This window comes from Heterodontus francisci, chromosome X (assembly GCF_036365525.1).
Source record: "Heterodontus francisci isolate sHetFra1 chromosome X, sHetFra1.hap1, whole genome shotgun sequence".
NCBI lineage: Eukaryota > Metazoa > Chordata > Chondrichthyes > Heterodontiformes > Heterodontidae > Heterodontus > Heterodontus francisci.
This window is the reverse complement of record NC_090421.1, coordinates 20781357-20789708: the sequence shown is the minus strand read 5'-3', so window position 1 is coordinate 20789708 and position 8352 is coordinate 20781357. Positions and strand designations below refer to the sequence as shown.

At 45.0% G+C, this 8352-nt stretch overlaps 1 protein-coding gene across 1 annotated transcript in view; it reads right to left on the bottom strand.

Moving 5' to 3' along the window:
* Positions 1 to 294: 294 nt before the first annotated feature.
* Positions 295 to 8352, bottom strand: part of pou6f1 (POU class 6 homeobox 1) — a 298595-nt gene continuing 290537 nt past the window's right edge. Inside the window, exons 13-14 of the transcript XR_010971226.1 lie at positions 4032 to 4171; positions 295 to 805 (exon numbers count right to left, since the gene is read on the bottom strand). The gene's annotated coding sequence lies outside the window, so the exon portion shown is untranslated. The remainder of the gene's footprint in view (positions 806 to 4031; positions 4172 to 8352) is intronic.

Here is an 8352-nt window from a genome sequence, read left to right as displayed (position 1 = left end):
CTCCAAGCCACACACCATCCTGACTTGGAACTATATCGCCGTTCCTTCGCTGTCGCTGGGTCAAACTCCTGGAACTCCCTTCCTAACAGCACTGTGGGTGTACCTGCACCCCAAAGAAGACTGCAGCAGTTCAAGGAGGTGACTCACTACCACCTTCTCAAGGGGAATTAGGGATGGGCAACAAATGCTGGCTTAGCCAGCGACGCCCACATCCCATGAAAGAATAAAAAAAACAGTGCTCATTGTTTTCTGTTCAATAGCCAATTTCTTATCGAGAACCAAGTTTGGTCCTAGATCACAGCTTTGAATTTTATTAGAAACATTTTGTACACAACAACTTCGGGTTTACCACAGTCAACATGGTCTCCCACTGCCTCAAAGAAATTATGGAGGTTGGTCAGGCAGGAGTCTTCTCATCTAAACGGGTGCTGACTGCTGGTTACTAGGTTGTTATTGTACAGATAATCCTCACTTTTTAAAATTTTATATCTGATAAATGACTGGATAATCTGTTTTACTGATGTTGGTTGAGGGATTGGCCAGGATACTGGGCAGAGCTGTCCAGCTGTGAAATCTGCCAGAATTACATTATGGGGTGCATTCCACATCCTTGGTGGCAGCAGAGAAACGACTATGTAGGTACAGAATTTGTCCTGTATTTCTTGTCACCGGACCTCCCTGATGCTGGGTATCGGTCTGTATATCTGCAATTTGAAAAGTGCATCACTGTCTGTACAGCTGGGCTGAATGTTCAGTCTGTCCACAGACAGAAAAAGTGTTCAGCACTGCTGGAGGAATCCATTTGCTGTAAAACAACAGTAAAGGATACAATTTAAGCATTTGAAAGTGATGATTTTTTTAAACAGAGAGCAAAGTTGTTATTTGCTATTTTTTCTACTGTTAGACATTTGTCATTTACAGCTTTTTCTCTTTTAAAAGCAGCAATTATTTATTTTATGGACAAAACTGTCAAGTACAAACCATCTAATTTATTGAAAAGAATCAGGATGGAGTGGACTTACAGCAGCAACAACAACTTGCATTTCTTGGGCACAAAGGTCAAGAAAAAAGAGGGTGGAAACTTGTTACGTCAGATTCACACCATCTTTACTGCCCCAGGATTTCCAGAGCTTCACTAGCGGAGGGCAGGAAAGCAGAGCCTGCATCCTGCAATAGGTCCAAGCCCAATGGTGCCATGTTAGTGAGGTTGGTGGGGGTATTCGCAGCCCTCTCACCCAAATTACCTCTTCCCTCGTGGGTTGAGCGCCCACTTTCAAAGATACTTTGCACCAATGACTCTCTCCTACCAGGTGATCTGAAGAGACCTGACATCAAGGCTGGAAGGTGGGTGGCCAGGGGGGATTTCCAGCCCTGGAGACCTCCAGTTGTTGTTATCCAGGCCTCTCAGCTTGCCAGCTGTGCTTCAGTTTCTTATTCTCTTTTTGGCACTAGGTCCAGCCAGAGGTTGGACTGCACCAGGGATTCACCCAGGCCATGTTAATAGCACTGAGCAATGGATGGCAGCAGATGGCCACAGATAGACATGGACAGTGAGGAGCTCCCTAGGGAGCTGACTGCCCAGGAGAAATCTTGCAGAGTAAGTTTAAGTTCCCCTGATTCTGACAGTGGGTACATTTTTAGCCCAAACTTCAAGTTAACTGTTAATTTAAACGGCCTCCTACTGATGGTACAAACCCCATCCCCCGACCTTACCTTGTGAGCTCTGGTAAAGATCTGGGTAAGACCTGGATGTGGTTTTTCTCTCAAATCAGGATTCAAATTCCTGGCTTCACTGGACATCAAGATCATGCTTTTGTGCTGGACTAGATTGGAAAAACTGTAAGACTCTGCTTCTGTCTGTAATCTGCTGCCTTTTTTTTCTGATCTGTGAGCTGTGGAAAAGATCTGGAAAAATCTAGATCGTCTTTGAAATTTGACTTCAAATTTCTGGACTTATCTCAACATCAAGATGCTTTTGCTCTGGACTACACTGGTTATAACGCAAGACCCAACTTCTGTCTCTGAATTGCTGCTCTGTTGTAACATTTAAAGTAACTTTGATCAGTTTACTGTCCTTCCCCCACCACTGCTGTGATTGAGAGACTTCAGCCTCCTGTTGAGTCTGTGACCGACCACTGGTTATACTGGTTTTTCTGCTTCAACCTAATCCTGCCAGCTCCATGAAGGGTCGCGGGGAGCTCTTGTCACAGGAGCCCTTGGAGCAGGCTTTCAGCTACCCCTTCAAGAACACCCTGACACAGATCCACACGGCCTGCATCCGGGCTCGCCAGCTGGACATGCTGGCCACGTGTAACCTATTAGTCCCCGTTCGTGTAGCGGAGCCTGGTCTCCAATCGTCTCGGCCATCCCTACCATTGGACAAAGACCTTGTTTCGCTCGGACCACGTGGTAGTCAGTGTGCAATGGCCACCCCATGTTAAAAGAACTCACGCACAGGCATCTTCCACCCGCTCAAAATGAACTTCGGGACCTGGAGTATCGGGATTGGACGATTCAGTCACCTAAGGACCCACAACCCTGGAGTGGAAGAAAGTCATCCTCGTTCCCGAGGGACTGCCTGAGAAGAGGAAGTTAATAGCACAGCACAAGAAATTCAGGCACAGGGTAGGCTGTTCATGTCTAGCACCAATGTATTGCTGAGAGTTGGAAAGTTGGCCCTATTGTTTCTGAATGCATTAATGAGAGGAATGTACCATCCAACATATTTCACATCATTAATATCTTTAGCAATGCCGGCCATCAGGAACCCTTTAGTTTCTGTCATTCAGTGTTGTTCAGGTTTTCAGGGAATTTCAAAGTTAAAGGGCAACTGCACCAGGCAAGGTGGAAGATTTGAACACAAACTTTCATGGTATTTTTTCTGCCAGTTGAAAATTCATGCCTTATTAACCAATTTCTCAACCTGCTCTGCCACCTTCAACGATTTGTGCACATGTACCCCAGGTCCCTCTGCTCTTGTGCCCCCTTTAGAACTGTATCCTTTAGGTTATATTGCCTCTCCTCATTCTTCCTACCAAAATTAATCAGTTCACCCTTCTCTTCATTAAATTTCATCTGCCACTTGTCTGCCCATTCCACCAGCCTGTCTAAGTCCTCTTGAAGTTTATTGCTATCCTCCTCACAGTTCACAATACTTCCAAATTTTGTGTCATCTGCAAATTTTGAAATTGTGCACACCAAAGTCTAGGTCATTAATATATATCAAGAAAGGCAGGGGTCCTAATACTGACCCTTTGGAAACCCCACTGCATACCTTCTTCCTCCAGTCCGAGAAACAACCATTCACCATTACTCTCTGTTTTCCTGTCACTCAGCCAATTTTGTATCCATGTGGCTACTGTTCCTTTTTTCCAGTCACTTTGCTGACAAGCCTGTTATGTGACACTTTATCAAATGCCTTTTGGAAGTCCATGTGCACCACATCAACCGCATTACCCTCATCAACCCTCTCTGTGACCTCATCAAAAAACTCCAGCAAGTTAGTTAAACACAATTTGCCTTTAATAAATCACACTGGCTTTCCTTAATTAATCCACATTTGTCCAAGTGACTTAATCTTATCCCAGATTTTTGTTTCTAAATGCTTTCCCACCACTGATGATAAACTGACTGGTCTGTAGTTGCTGGGTTTATCCTTATGCCCTTTTTTGAACAGGGGTGTAACATTTGTAATTTTCCAGTCGTCTGGCACCATCCCTGTTACCTAAGCAGGATTAGAAGATTATGGTAAGTGCCTCTGAAATTTCCACCCTTACTTGCCTCAGTATCCTCAGATGCATCTGATCCAGTCCTGGTGATTTATCAACTTTAAGTACAGCCAGACTTCCTAATACCTCCTCTTTATCAATTGTAAGCCTATCCAGTGTCTCAACTGCCTCCTCTTTCACTATGACTTGGGCAGCATCGTCTTCCTTGGTAAGACCAGATGCAAAGTACTCATTTAGTACTAGTTACGTTGAAAGAGAAAGTGTAGTATAACAGATATAACTAAATGCAAAGCGTTAACTGACCTTAGTGAAAGAGAACAGCTGTCAAACCAAGCAGAGATGACTGCAGATGACGACGCTTGTTGAAGATGAACCTCTGAAACCAGAACCATCATGTCCCAGAGGACTACTGAATTGTTTCAAATCAGCTGCTAATCTGCCATCTGAGGAAAGAGGTTGTATATTTTTATAATAACATTACCCAAGTGACAGGCACTGGATGCCTGCCAGTGATATCATGCCTTATATACAATAACAACTAATCTTGCCAAACTTTAATCATGGAATCTGGATGTTATTTTGTTGCACTGTATTAGCTGGGTAATGTGCTGTTGCAATTCATAATCCAAATTATTTGCAGCCACTATGTTGATATTAATTTTACTTTTGTCGATGTAAAAGTGGTGAGAGGAAGTATGCTATAATTGTCAGTAATGCCTCACTATGTCCTGTCCAATCCTTGTTACTTCGCTGAGCCAAGAATTAAATGGCATTTCAACTGTGTTGTACTGCAGTTCTACCAGAGGTTGAACAGTGACTTAGCGAATGCTGACTGAATTGGTTCAGATGAAACACAAAACAACTTGGCACAAATGTAAATCCTGATCCATTTTTCCTAAACAATCCAAGCTTGATTGGTTATGTTCTACAGGTGGAATTTCCATGGTCCCAGGAGGGCAGGAATCAGTGTTTCACAGTGTATTCACTCCTCGATATTCATGCTCTTATAATCGTGCACCCCATTCTCAACTGGATATTTATTCAGCTTCTTTTTAAAAAGTGATCAACACAACATTAATTTTTTTTTGCTGGGAATCTAGTCTACAACCCTGTGGGCCAAAACAATTCTGTTACTTTTTAATTTCACCTGCCAATTTTTATACTTGGGTCCTGTAGTTTTATGAATGTCGAAGTTAAATAACCCATTTACATCCATTTTTAAAAATTCATTCATGGGATGTGGACGTCGCTGGCCAGGCCAGCATTTATTGCCCATCCCTAATTGCCCTTGAGAAGATGGTGGTGAGCTGCCTTCTTGAACCGCTGCAGTCCATGTGAGGTAGGTAAACCCACAGTGCTGTGAGGAAGGGAATTCCAGGATTGTGACCCAGCGACAGTGAAGGAACGGCGATATAGTTCCAAGTCAGGATGGTGTGTGACTTGGATGGGAACTTGCAGGTGGTGGTGTTCCCATGCATCTGCTGCTCTTGTCTTTCTAGTTGGTAGAGGTCGTGGGTTTGGAAGGTGCTGTCTCAGGAGCCTTGATGCATTGTTGCAGTGCATCTTGTAGATGGTACACACTGCTGCCACTGTGTGTCGGTGGTGGAGGGAGTGAATGTTTGTAGATGGGGTGCCAATCGAGCGGGCTGCTTTGTCCTGGATGGTGTCAAGCTTCTAGAATGTTGTTGGAGCTGCACCCATCCAGGCAAGTGGAGAGTATTCCATCACACTCCTGACTTGTGCCTTGTAGATGGTGGACAGGCTTTGGGGAGTCAGGAGGCGAGTTACTCGCCGCAGGATTCCTAGCCTCTGACCTGCTCTTGTAGCCATGGTATTTATATGGCTACTCCAGTTCAGTTTCTGGTCAATGGTAGTCCCTAGGATGTTGATAGTGGGGGATTCAGCGATGGTAATGCCATTGAATGTCAAGGGGAGATGGTTAGATTCTCTCTTGTTTGCCTGGCACTTGTGTGGCGTGAATGTTACTTGCCACTTATCGCCCAAGCCTGGATATTGTCCAAGTCTTGCTGCATTTCTAAATGGACTGCTTCAGTATTTGAGGAGTCGCAAATGGTGCTGAATATTGTGCAATCATCAGCGAACATCCCCACTTCTGACCTTATGATTGAAGGAAGGTCATTGATGAAGCAGCTGTAGATGGTTGGGCCTAGGACACTACCCTGAGGAACTCCTGCAGTGATGTCCTGGAGCTCAGATGATTGACCTCCAACAACCACATCCATCTTCCTTTGCGCCAGGTATGACTCTAACCATCAGGGAGTTTTCCCCCTGATTCCCATTGACTCCAGTTTTGCTTGGGCTCCTTGATGCCATACTCGGTCAAATGCTGCCTTGATGTCAAGGGTAGTCACTCTCACCTCACCTCTTGAGTTCAGCTCTTTTGTCCATGTTAGAACCAAGGCTGTAATGAGGTCAGGAGCTGAGTGGCCTTGGCGGAACCCAAACTGAGCATCACTGAGCAGGTTATTGCTGAGCAAGTGCTGCTTGATGGCACTGTTGATGATACCTTCCATCACTTTACTGATGATTGAGAGTAGGCTGATGGGGCGGTATTATCCGCTATACATTAAATACCTGCATATGTCAAAGCAACTATTCAAAGAAACCAAATTCAGTTATGTTAAGTCACTCATAACGTAATTCTTTTTGCCCTATATCATCCTTGAACCCTTTCTAATTCATTCATGCCTTTTTATAGGCCGCTGACCTGAAGTAAGATGCGCTGAGGGATCTAGCGATTTCTATAGTGAGAACTTTAACTCTCTCACCATGGAATTGTCTGTAGCAGAGTTTAATGGGGATTCCCAGCATGGAGCTGCAGTGATGTCATCAAGCTGTTCAAACAGCCAATAACATGAAAGAATTTTCTCAGATAGCCAACCAGGAAATGAAACGCACTAAAATCAAATCACTTTTTAAACATTTTACAGAGAGCAAAATAAAGATTGGGCATATACATGTGGTTAAAGTAGTAGATGAAAGATCATGAGCAAACTTAAAAAAAACTTTTTCAATTATTTAAAAAACCTAGTTTTAAAAAATCTAGTAATTCATCACAATGGAGACATGATAACAACATTCAATAAATCAATAATACTTGGTTTTTGTCTGTCCGGACTGTTTTGATTGGTCAGTGGGTTTATTTGGTGGGCGGAGCCGAGTGCACGTGGGGCGCGCGAAGGACTGCAGTAACTGATGCACGTGCAGCTGTGAACGGTTGGTGGCAGCGGTGGCAACAAAAACAGTGGAAGGTAAGGGTGTGACATGAGATGCTTAACAGTATTCTACAATACAGACAGGGATATAATTGGTATCTGGGGGTGTATTATCTTTAGACCAAATTAACATGCTGGGATCAATTCAATCTTACCTATAGTACAATACTGTGTTTGAGTGTTACACCAATTTAAATTATTCCCACTACTTATATAATCATTGAGAGATGATAACCACCCATCCTTCGTCACAGTTTCATTGGTCTTAACCTAAGTGTGCAAGCACAAAATCTATAATTGTACTACTGCCTTTCACTATTCAAGTGAATAAATTCTTGCATGTCCTTTGTCAGATTATGTTGTAATCCCAGTGACAAACGTTTTGCATGAGATTTTATGGCCATCGTGAGCTTTGGTTTGTGGTAACCCTGGCTGGAGAGTTTGTTTCTGTGAGGGGTGGGATGGATTTGATGGGAGGGATGGGAGAAATGGCATGAGAGGGGTAGCATGGGAGGGAGAGGATGGCATGGGATGGGGAGAGCATGGGAGGGAGGGGAATGGCATGGGAAAGATGAAATGGGATGTGGGTGGCATGAGAGGGGTAGGATGGGATGTGGGTGGCATGGGAAGGAGATGGTGGTTTGGGAAGGATGGGATGTGGATTGTATGGGAGGGAGATGATGGCATGGGGTGGGGTGGGTGAGCTGATGAAATTGGTTGTGTGGCAAAAAAAACCAAAAGGGTATGCCACCATACAAACTTAGGTCGGAATTTAACAACCCCCTCCCGACTCCAGGAGTGGGCTAGATGGGCGGGGGGGGGGGGGGGGCTGTAAAATCGTGTGGGAGGCATTTATGCTGTGCCCGTTGCTCTTTGCTACCTCCCTTGCTGCTGGTAAAACAGCCCAGCCGCCCCAGTCCAATTGAGGCCTTTATGTGGTCAATTAATTGCCACTTAAGGGCCTCTTCCCGCCACCGCTGGTATTTTAAAATCAGCGGACGGGCACTTCGGCACCTGAGGAGGCCACCTAGTAATACAAGGGGCCTTGCTGGCTTGGGGGAGCCCTACTGACTGGGCATCCTGTGCCCCAAGGAATGCCCCCAGCGGCCATGGGCCATCCCTGCTAAAACTACCCCCCTTGGCCTGCTCTCCAACCCACCCCCACCACGCCGGAGCCTAGCCAATTGTCCTCAGTGAGGTCTGACCCCTCTTTGAAGGGTGACTTCCATCGTCCTCAACTTGCTGGGTGCAGTCCCAATAGAGTCATAGAGTTATACAGCACAGAAACAGGCCCTTCGGCCCATCGTGTCTGTGCCGGCCATCAAGCACCTAATTATTCTAATCCCATTTTCCAGCACTTGGCCCATAGTCTTGTATGCTCTGGCGTT